The sequence below is a fragment of the Marmota marmota genome, unplaced genomic scaffold, assembly GCF_001458135.2.
Source record: "Marmota marmota marmota unplaced genomic scaffold, marMar, whole genome shotgun sequence".
Classification (NCBI taxonomy): Eukaryota; Metazoa; Chordata; class Mammalia; order Rodentia; family Sciuridae; genus Marmota; species Marmota marmota.
Genome location: NW_026000174.1, coordinates 27,378,566 through 27,388,643, shown reverse-complemented (window position 1 = coordinate 27,388,643; position 10,078 = coordinate 27,378,566). Strand labels below are relative to the sequence as shown.

Genomic DNA, 10,078 nt, shown 5'->3' with positions numbered 1-10,078 from the left:
GAATATTACTCAGCCATAAAGAAGAATGAAATATAGCATTTGCCAGTACATAGATGGAACTGGAAACTATTGTGTTAAGTGAAATAAGCCAGTCCCAATAAGCCAAAGGCTGATATGTGAATGCTGACTCGGGATGGCGGGTGGTAAAGCTTCACGAGATTGAAAACAGTGGGAGGGAGGAGGATAGGAATGGGAAAGACAGTAGAATGAATTGGACATAACTTTCCTATGTTCATATATGAATACATGACCATTGTAACTCCACATCATGTACAACCACAAGAGTGGGAATTTATACTCCATGTATGTATGATATCTCAAAAATACATTCGACTGTCATGTATAACTAAAGAGAACAAATAAATAAACAAATAAAATAAAGACAAAAAAATCAAAATGTGGAAGGTTTCAGAAAGGAGGGCAGAAAACATAAAACACCATACTCTAAAAGATGAGGAGACAGCTGGGCACCATAGCACATACCAATAATTCCAGTGACTCAGAGGCTGAAGCAAGAGGATCACAAATTCGAGGACAGCCTCAGCAATTTTGCAAGGCCCTAAGCAATTTACTGAGACCCTGTCTGAAAATTAAAAATTAAAAAAAGGGCTAGGGATCTAACTTGGTGGTAAAGTGCCCTTGGGTTCAATCCCAGCACCAAAAAAAAAAAAAAAAAAAAAAAGTCATTGGTGACATTATAATGAACAGTGGCCATAGTAGGTAAAGAAACCAAACAGCAGTGAATAAGTGAATGGAGGAATGAATTACTACTTATGCTAGCATTAACAAAAATTTTAATTCTAGAAAGCCAGGAAAAAGCTATACCTTTAAGTTTCATCATTATTTTTACTAGTTTTAGCCTTTAAAATAAACATAATTTGAATAGCTACTGGTAGAACAGTATATCCACATACCCATTTTTCTCCTGTATTAAAAAAAAAAATAAAACAACAGATTGCCCTTACTGGAAGACAATTTTTCCTACATTTTTATAAATAAGTTTCTATAAATTAGCATTTACTCTGTATTCATAGTGAACTCATAGGAATACAGAATATGACAGTGAGATTACAGAGTCTGTATATTATGGAAACAAATAGAAACATCTAACATAGCTCTAAGGATTTGTTTTTTTTTTTAATGAAAATTATTCAGCTCTAAAGAGAAGTATAATCTGAGTCTGATTTTTTTTTCCCTTGTACCCTTTTGAAATCAATGAGAAGTCTCCATTTTTTAAAAGACTCATGATAAAATGACTTAAATGGTCTTGACCAATATTCTTTGCTTAAAATCACTATATTTTCACCAACTCTAAAAATAGTAAACAACCAACTAAATGTACTAATTAAAAGCAAAATATAGACTTGTACATTTAGAGAATTTTTTAATGTTTGGTCAAATAATTCAGATAAAACCAAGAGTTTATGTTCCTTTCCTGCTAAATAACCAGGATTAACTGCAGTGCTTCAGTTCTTAACCTAACATCAATCTTCACTAGAATTATACTTGGACTGTTCCCAGTGACAACTCTCTAGCATAGTTTGGTGCTATATTAAATGTAAGTGCAAACTGTGAAAAATAACAAGAACCCTTATATTAATTCAAGATTTTAATACTGTATTTTGGGGATGTGTAATCAGGTTTCAAGGGAGAGCTGACATCCACTCTAATATGCACAAGACTTTAAACAAATAAAACTATGACTCTTTAACCAGTAAACCTCGGGAGTATGACTGATTTTATTCCTTAGTGACTCTCCTTTTTACAGGTGAAAAGGTTTACATCAGACTTCCCCTCATTATAACCTCTCAAATGTTGTCTGGACCAGCAACCCACTCTCTTTAAACAAATACCAGCCAACCAGGAAACCATGAGGTTTTATTGTGCTATAAAATAGACCAGACATTTCCAAACCTTCATAGGAATGAACCTGACTAAATCTTTACTAAAAATAGTTTCAAAATAAACTGTGGGCTCCAAGTTTCTCTAACAATCAAAATTCCTTCATCCTTCATCAGTCTTGCTCTCAAGCTCTTTATTCTTCCAGAGCTATATTGCAGGAAGTTTCTCCGGGCACATATTCACAATAAGGACTAAAGGCTCCACTTCTATCTGCTTATGGGGGCATAAGAATGGAGAAAAATGTTAGTTTCACTTCTTGCATACATTCACATTCTTCAAAATTCGTTTTCCAACTTTCCCAGACACCACTGGCCCCTGAATTATGATCTACTTCTTGTATCATAAGCATGTAAAGCCTGAATTTTGCAAAAAGGATTTTCACTTTGAAAAATCAGATCCCCTTTGATTCCATCAGCAAATATTCACTAATAAGTCCTGTCCTAGGCACCCTCAAGGAATGTGTGTTGCGCACTTTGGTGTTTTGTGCTGTGTGTATTTTGTATGTGTGTATGTATATCTGCTGGGATAAGATCAACTATAATGGTCAGTGGGGTACAAGACATACACAAATAACTGTACTACAAAATAGAATGTCCTAAGAGATAGCCAGATTACAATGGAGATTAGGAAGGATGACAAGTAGATAGGATTTAAAATATATCCTAAAGAATGGGTAATATTTAGAGATAAAGAAGATGGCATTGCAATGGAGAAAAAATACTTTAAAGTGAAGAACATATTCATGGAGTCATTGTTTCATCAGAACATGAAAAATAATAAAAATTAAATATGAAGAAACAATAGCACTTGAGTTCTCTAATCCTCTAATTCTCACAACAGTATGCAGGTCATAATAATCTTCATTTTACATATGCAGAAATTGAACCCCAGAGAGAGTAAGTAATTTGGCAAAGATTATACATCTAGTAATTGGTGTATCCAGGATGTGAACATAGACCCTTTGGCTCCAGAAACTCCTATGAACATTCCATTTTATCAGTAACTTTTTTTTCCAGTATTGGGGATTGAACACAGGGGCACTCTATCATTGAGCTACTTCTCCATACTTTTTATTTTTTGAGACAGAGCCTCACTAAGTTGCTGAGGTTGGCCTCAAACTTGCAATTCTCTTGTCTCAGCCTCTTGAGTCACTGGGATTACAGGCATGCACTACCACAACCAGTTTGTATCAGAAATTATTAAACTTTGGTACATAATAATCATGCAGATACATTTTACCCAGATGATAAAAATATAGATCACTGAACTGAACCCTAATCCCAGAGAGTCAAATTCTGTAATCCCAAAATAGGACTACAGAGGGGCTGGGGATGTGGCTCAAGTGGTAGCGCGACCGCGCGGCAGCGCGGCGCACCAGGCATGCATGCCACCCGGGTTCAATCCTCAGCACCACATACAAACAAAGATATTGTCTCTGCCGAAAACTAAAATGTAAATTAAAAAAAAATAGGACTACAGAATCTGCCAAGCACCTCAAGAAACCCTATTGCAGGAGGTCTAGGAACCATTATCCTAAAACAGACTAGTATAGTTTTGAATAGAACCTAGAATGGAATGGGCCATACTTAATGATGTTATGGACTAAATTTTGTTCCTCCAAAATTCATATGTTGAAGCCTCAACCTCCAATGTGGGTATATTTAGAAATAGGGTGTTTATACATCTGTCATATATCAAGAGCTGTACCAAAGAAGATTCCTAATTGTCATCTCTACCATAAAAGTTCATATCTATATTGCATTTTATAATTTACAAAGCTTTCACATGCTTTGCTGCACTTGAACTTTGTAACAGCCTATGAGGTAACCAAAACTCAATAAGGCAATCATCAATAGGACTTGTTTAATACAAGTTTAGAACTGAGTTCAGGACTTCTGACCCCAGGACTTAAGCTTATTTTTCCTGCATCACAATTGCACTCAAATACGTTAAAAGAACCATCTGAGGAAATGTTTTTCTTTAGCTCTAGGGAGTAAATAGTTTTACCCCTCAAGAGACATGCCCAAATGTCAATAGCGAACATGAGATGAGAATACTGTGCAAGATTCCTAATGTTCAGTAATCTAGGCAGTAACAAAATGCTCCCATTTATATGTGTTAAGATTATGCTTTTGGTTCTTTAGGACACAAACTTTTGAGTGGTTTTCTAATAATGGAAATAGTTTTGATCAAATGTCAAGTGACATAAATGTGTAAAATGCTAGATTATTAAATGGAGTACTGCTTAAGAAGTAATAAACACTGTAAATATAGGGGAAAAGGTGCAGGCACCAACTTTCTCAACAAGAACCCTAAAACTCAAGAAATAAAACTAAGAATCAATAAGTGGGATGCCATTAAATTAAAAATCTTCTGCACAGCAAAGGAAACAATTAAGAGCATGTGGAGAGTCTACAGAATGGGAGAAAATCTTTTCCAGGTGCTCCTCTGACAGGGGATTAATATCCAGAATATATAAAAAACTTAACACCAAAAAAAAAGCAACCCAGGGCTAGGGTTGGGGCTCAGTGGTAGAGCACTTGCCTAGCATGTGTGAGGCACTGGGTTTGATTCTCAGCACTGCATATAAATAAATTAACAAATAAAGTAAAGGTCCATCAACAAGTTTAAAAAATAAAAAACTAAAACAATCTAATAAATTACTGGGCAAAGAACTAAAACATATATTTCTAAAAAAAAAAGAAACACAAACGCCCCCCAAAAAATGCGAAAAATGTTCAGTATCTCTAACAATCAGAGAAATGCAAATCAAAACTACACTAAGATTTCGCATCATTCTGGTAAAAATGGCAATTATCAAGAACACAAATAATAACAAATGCTGGCAAGGATGTGGGGGAAAAGGTACACTCACACACGCTTGGTAGGAAGGCAAATTAATGCAACTGCTCTGGAAAACAGTACGTAAATTCCTCAAAAAAACTAGGAATGGTATGATTTAGTTATTCCCACTCCTTGGTATGTATCCAAAAGAACTAAAATCAGCATACTAGAGTAATACAATCACTTCAATGTTTATAGTAGCTCAATTCACAATAGCCAAATTATGGAATCAGCCCAAATGCCCATCAATAGATGAATGGATCAAGAAAATGTATATAAATACAATGGAGTTCTACTTAGCCACAAAAATGAATGAAATTATGGCATTTACTGGAAAATGGATGGAAATGGAGAACACTGTGCTAAGTGAAAAAAGCCAGACTCAGAAAATCAAGAGTCAAAGGTTCTCATATGTAGAAAAATAAGGGAAAGAAGATGGGAAAGGATTAGATATCATAAAGATATAGGAAAGATCAAGGAATAGAAGGAGATAGGGAGAGAGGAGGGATGTAAAAAGGCAGGAAATATGGAAAAAATGAATTTAACAAAGTCACAATCCATACAAAAACATATTTATGAAACTTCACCTTTATGTACTTGTTAAAAAGAACAATCAAAATTAAAATTATTTATGATAATTTTATTAAGTTATTTAATAAATGAAATTATTTATTTAAAGATAAGTAAATAAGGGCAAACTTTGTTAGGTCCCCTTACAGCCTGTGGGAGTTCTGTTTCTAAGCACACTTAAATAAATCTTATCCTGTGAAATGAATAAATGAATAAATAAATAAACAAGCAAAAGGAAGATCAGTAGAGTACAGGAAGGAGAACAGGGGAAGGGGAGAAGGTGGGGAACAAGGATTGAAATCAAATTCCAGCCAGACATGGTGGTGCATGTCTGTAATCCCAGCAGCTCAGGGGGCTGAAGCAGGAGGATTGTGAGTTCAAAGCCAGCCTCAGCAATGGCACTAAGCAACTCAGTGAGACCCTGTCTCTAAATCAAATATAAAATAGGGCTGGGTATGTGTCTCTGTGGTTGAGTGCCCCTGAGCTCAATTCCCAGTAACCCCCCCCCAATAAAAAAACCAAAGAAATCAAATTCCATGCACGTATGATTTTGTCAAGATGAACCCAACAACTATGTATTATTAGAATGCTCTAATTTTAAAAAGTCATCATGAAAAAAAAAGCAATTAAGTTCCTTTACTCTCATTTTCTTTCCTTTTGCTTGTACTTCCTTTTTTTAGATTAGCAAAATTAACTAAGAATTTTTAAATTGATATTCACAAAAAACAATGTCAAAAATGTGTAAGAAATTTCTCCAGATCCAGTACAGGAAGGCAAATTCTACTTTACATCCTTTCTTATTAGATAAAGTCTCATTTCTTTAGTGGCATGTGTGAGTTTGTATCCTTTGAGAAGCAGATGTAGAGACAGAATTAGACATGCTAGAAATGTATTGGGAGAAATGTCTATGAAGGATAAAGGGAAATTAACCAAAGAAAGTAAGGAGAGATTTCAGACTCTGGTGCGAGTCTAGTAGTAGTGAAAGAGGGGGAAGGAAGGAGAAGTAGGTAGAAAGAGCCTGGAACTACAGTATACTTTTAAGGAAGTTAAAACCAGGTGTCCTTGGGCCTAACTCATCTAGTAAAGGAATCCCTTGTCAAACAGTAACAAGCCTAATGTACCCCTGCTTTCGCTGGGTAAGAGAAGCCCAAGGGAAGTGTTACCTCGGCACAAAAACAAATGGATCCAGAAAGGTAAGGGTCCAACAGTGAATTTTGCTTCCCACAGCAGAAGATCTAAGCAGCATGTTTTCATGATTGCCACAGTCCATCCCTTGCTCTGGAATCTGCAGTATGCAGATTTAGGGTACAGATCTTTCTATGAGCCTTTCCTCCTGAAGGAAACAGAATAAAGAGGTTAGTGAGATGAACCAGAAACCCAAATGCTGCAGTTGTACTTCAGATCAGTAACTAATATTCGTCTTCTCCAACCTCTATCATCCATTCTAATTCCCCTGAACCTTCAGCTAGTACCTTGGCAAGCCTTATAATGTGACCCAAATCTTCATTCCTATGAATGAAGACTGAGCCTTTGGCAATCATACCCTTTTTAAGTCAGATTTGTTGCATATGTCCAACACATGAGCAACATGAAAAGACAAGGGAAGAAAGTGCCCCAAACAAATCAAGATACCACATTATTAGAATTCATGGCTAGCACAGCAAGAGAAATTCCAGAGAAAAAGTTCAAGATGTACATGATTAAAAAGTTCTGTGAATTAAAGGATGAAATAAGAGAGCAAATACAGGCAGCAAAAGATCATTTCAACAAAGAACTACATAAACAAATACAGGAAGCAAAAGATTACTACAGTAGGAAAATAGAGGTTCTAAAAAAAAAAACAGAAATCCTTGAAATGAAAGAAACAATAAACCAAATTAAAAGTTCAATTGAAAGCATCATCAATAGAGTAGACCACTTGGAAGATAGGACATCAGACAATGAAGACAAAATGTATAATCTTGAAAAGAATGTAGACCACACAGTGAAAATGGTAAGAAAACAGGAGCAGAAAATTCAAGAAATACGGAATAGCATAAAAAACCCAAATTTAAGAGTTATAGAGAAAGGTATAGAGTTCCAAACCAAAGGAATGAACAATTACTCAATAAAATAATATCAGAAAATTTTCAAAACACGAAGAATGAATTGGAAAACCAAATTCAAGAAGGCTACAGGAGCCAAATGTAAAAAATCACAACAGATCCACACCAAGGCACATTATAATGAAAATGCCCAACATACAGAATAAGAAAAGAATATTAAAAGCCACAAGAGAAAGGAATCAGATTACATATAGGGGTCAACCAATTAGGATAATGGCAGATTTTTCAACACAGACCCTGAAAGCTAGAAGATCCCAAAACAACATATATCAAGCTCTGAAAGAAAATGGATGCCAACCAAGAATCTTGTATCTAGCAAAATTAAGCTTTAGATGTCATGATGAAATAAAAACCTTCCATGATAAACAAAAGTTAAACAAATTTAAAGCTAGAAAACCGGCACTATAAAACATCCTTGGCAAAATATTCCATGAAGAGGAAACAAAAAAAACAACAATGAAAATCAGCCAAGGGAGGTATTAGCCTAAAAGAAAAACTAACCAAAGAAAACAAGTCAAGTTAAATAACACAAAAAAACAAATATGACTGGGAATACAAATCATGTCTCAATAATAACTCTGAATGTTAATGGCCTAAATTCACCAATCAAAAGACATATGCAAGCACATTGAATTAAAAAAAAAAAAAAAGACCCAACAATATGCTGCCTCCAGGAGCCTACTCATCTAATAGGAAAAGACATACACAGACTAAAGGTGAAAGGTTGGGGAAAATCATACCATTCACATGGACTGCAGAAGCAAGCAGGGGTCTCCATCCTCGTATCAAATAAGGTAGACTTAAAGCTAAAGTTAACCAAAAGGACATTTCAAGGGAAACATACACCAACAAGCCATAACAATTATAAATATATATGCCCCAAACAATGGAGCTTCTATGTTCATCAAACAAATTCTTCTCAAGTTCAAGAATCAAATTGACCACAACGCAATAATCTTGGGTGACTTTAACACACTTCTCTCACCACTGGATAGATCTTCCAAACAAAAGTTGAACAAAGAAACTATATATCTCAATAATACAATCAATAACTTTAGAATATTTCATCCTTTAACAAGCTAATACACTTTCTTCTCAGCATCACATGGATCTTTCTCTAAAATAGACCATATAATATGCCACAAAGCAATTCTTAGCAAATACAAAAAAGTAGAGATACTACCCTGCATTTTATCAGATCATAATGGAGTGAAATTAGAAATCAATAAGAAAATAAAAAATAAAAATTACTCCAATACCTGGAGACTAAATAAGATGCTACTGAATAAACAATGGGTTGCAAAAGACATCAAGGAGGAGATTAAAAAATTCTTAGAGGTAAATGAGAACATAGACACAACATATTGAAACCTGTGGGACACTGTGAAGGCAGTACTAAGGGAAAAGTTCATTGCATGGAGTTCATTCCTTAAAAGAAGAAAAAGTCAACAAATAAATGTGAACATATGCCTGAGAGTCTACATTACATCTCAAAGCCCTAGAAAAAGAAGAACAAATCAACAGCAAAAGCAGTAGAAAGCAGAAAATAATTAAAGTAAGAGTTGAAATCAATGAAATCAAAACAAAAGAAACAAAAAATTGATAAAACAAAAAGTTGGTTTTTTGAAAAAATAAATAAAATTAACAGACATGATAGAGAGAGGAAGATGGCGCTGAAGGGAGTGCATCACCCCCGTGTACCACGTCACTGTGCGGGAGAATGACGAGTTAGAACGGCTAAAAGCTATCTTGTTAGGAATTTCCAGCAAAATTGGGGTGCTCCAAAACCTAGAGGAAGGATTTCCATCACACGAGGATCAGCTACGGGGGCTGAAACGCGAGCAATTTGTCCGCACGGAGGGTCACGCTGCTTATTCAGCAAATCGCCCCGTGGCTAGAGTCTGCGGCATGTGCTGGGAAACAACGAGATAGCAACGCAAAGATACAGTGGTACGGATTCTGCGGGCTCCCGCCAGCTGTGCAATCACTGTGCTCAGTGCTGAATTCTGGGTTTGAGGCGGGGAAGGAAGCGGTCCAATTCAGTTCTCCACACCGGTCAGACCACAGAGGAAGCCAGCGGCCACCATCTTGGAGAGCTGACATCACCATCCCTGTTTTCGACTGATCACAGCTCATTCAGCTACAGAACAGGTGATTTCAGGCTGCCATTCGCCTGCGTCTTGCAGACAAATTACTCAGGCTCAGTGCTAAAGAACCCGTGGAAACTGCTTCTTGGAGCCTGCTCCTATCAGAACAAACACCGAGCCCGGAGCGGCCGAATTCCGGCTCCCGAAACTGCTCTGGCCCAGGGCTAAAGAACCCATGGAAACTGCTTCTCCGTCTGGGTCCTGCTGAATACTGTGGAGGTAAATACCAACCGAGCCTTCATAGGCAGTGGCAACAGGATTGAGACGGGGCTTGTGAGGGCCGGTCAGGACTCACCTGTTGCTTTGGTCACCCGGCAAAGGGAACGAAATGCTGCCATTCGCATGGGATACCAAGATGGCAGAGATCTGATGTCATCAGAAAGCGGCTGAGGAGAGAACTTCATCGATACCAGCGGCAACAGAAACAGTTGGTCTCCTGGTAAACAAAGTGAGTCACAAACACCCGAGTCTCTCTCACTTTGTCATCAAGCCAGAGGGGCAGAGCAGAGC

The 10,078-nt window shown here is 36.7% G+C and overlaps 1 long non-coding RNA gene across 1 annotated transcript in view; it reads right to left on the bottom strand.

Moving 5' to 3' along the window:
* Positions 1-1,850: 1,850 nt before the first annotated feature.
* LOC125612069 overlaps positions 1,851-10,078 on the bottom strand; it is a 100,360-nt gene continuing 92,132 nt past the window's right edge. Inside the window, exons 2-3 of the long non-coding RNA XR_007342333.1 lie at positions 6,480-6,649; positions 1,851-2,115 (exon numbers count right to left, since the gene is read on the bottom strand). This is a non-coding gene — a long non-coding RNA (uncharacterized LOC125612069). The remainder of the gene's footprint in view (positions 2,116-6,479; positions 6,650-10,078) is intronic.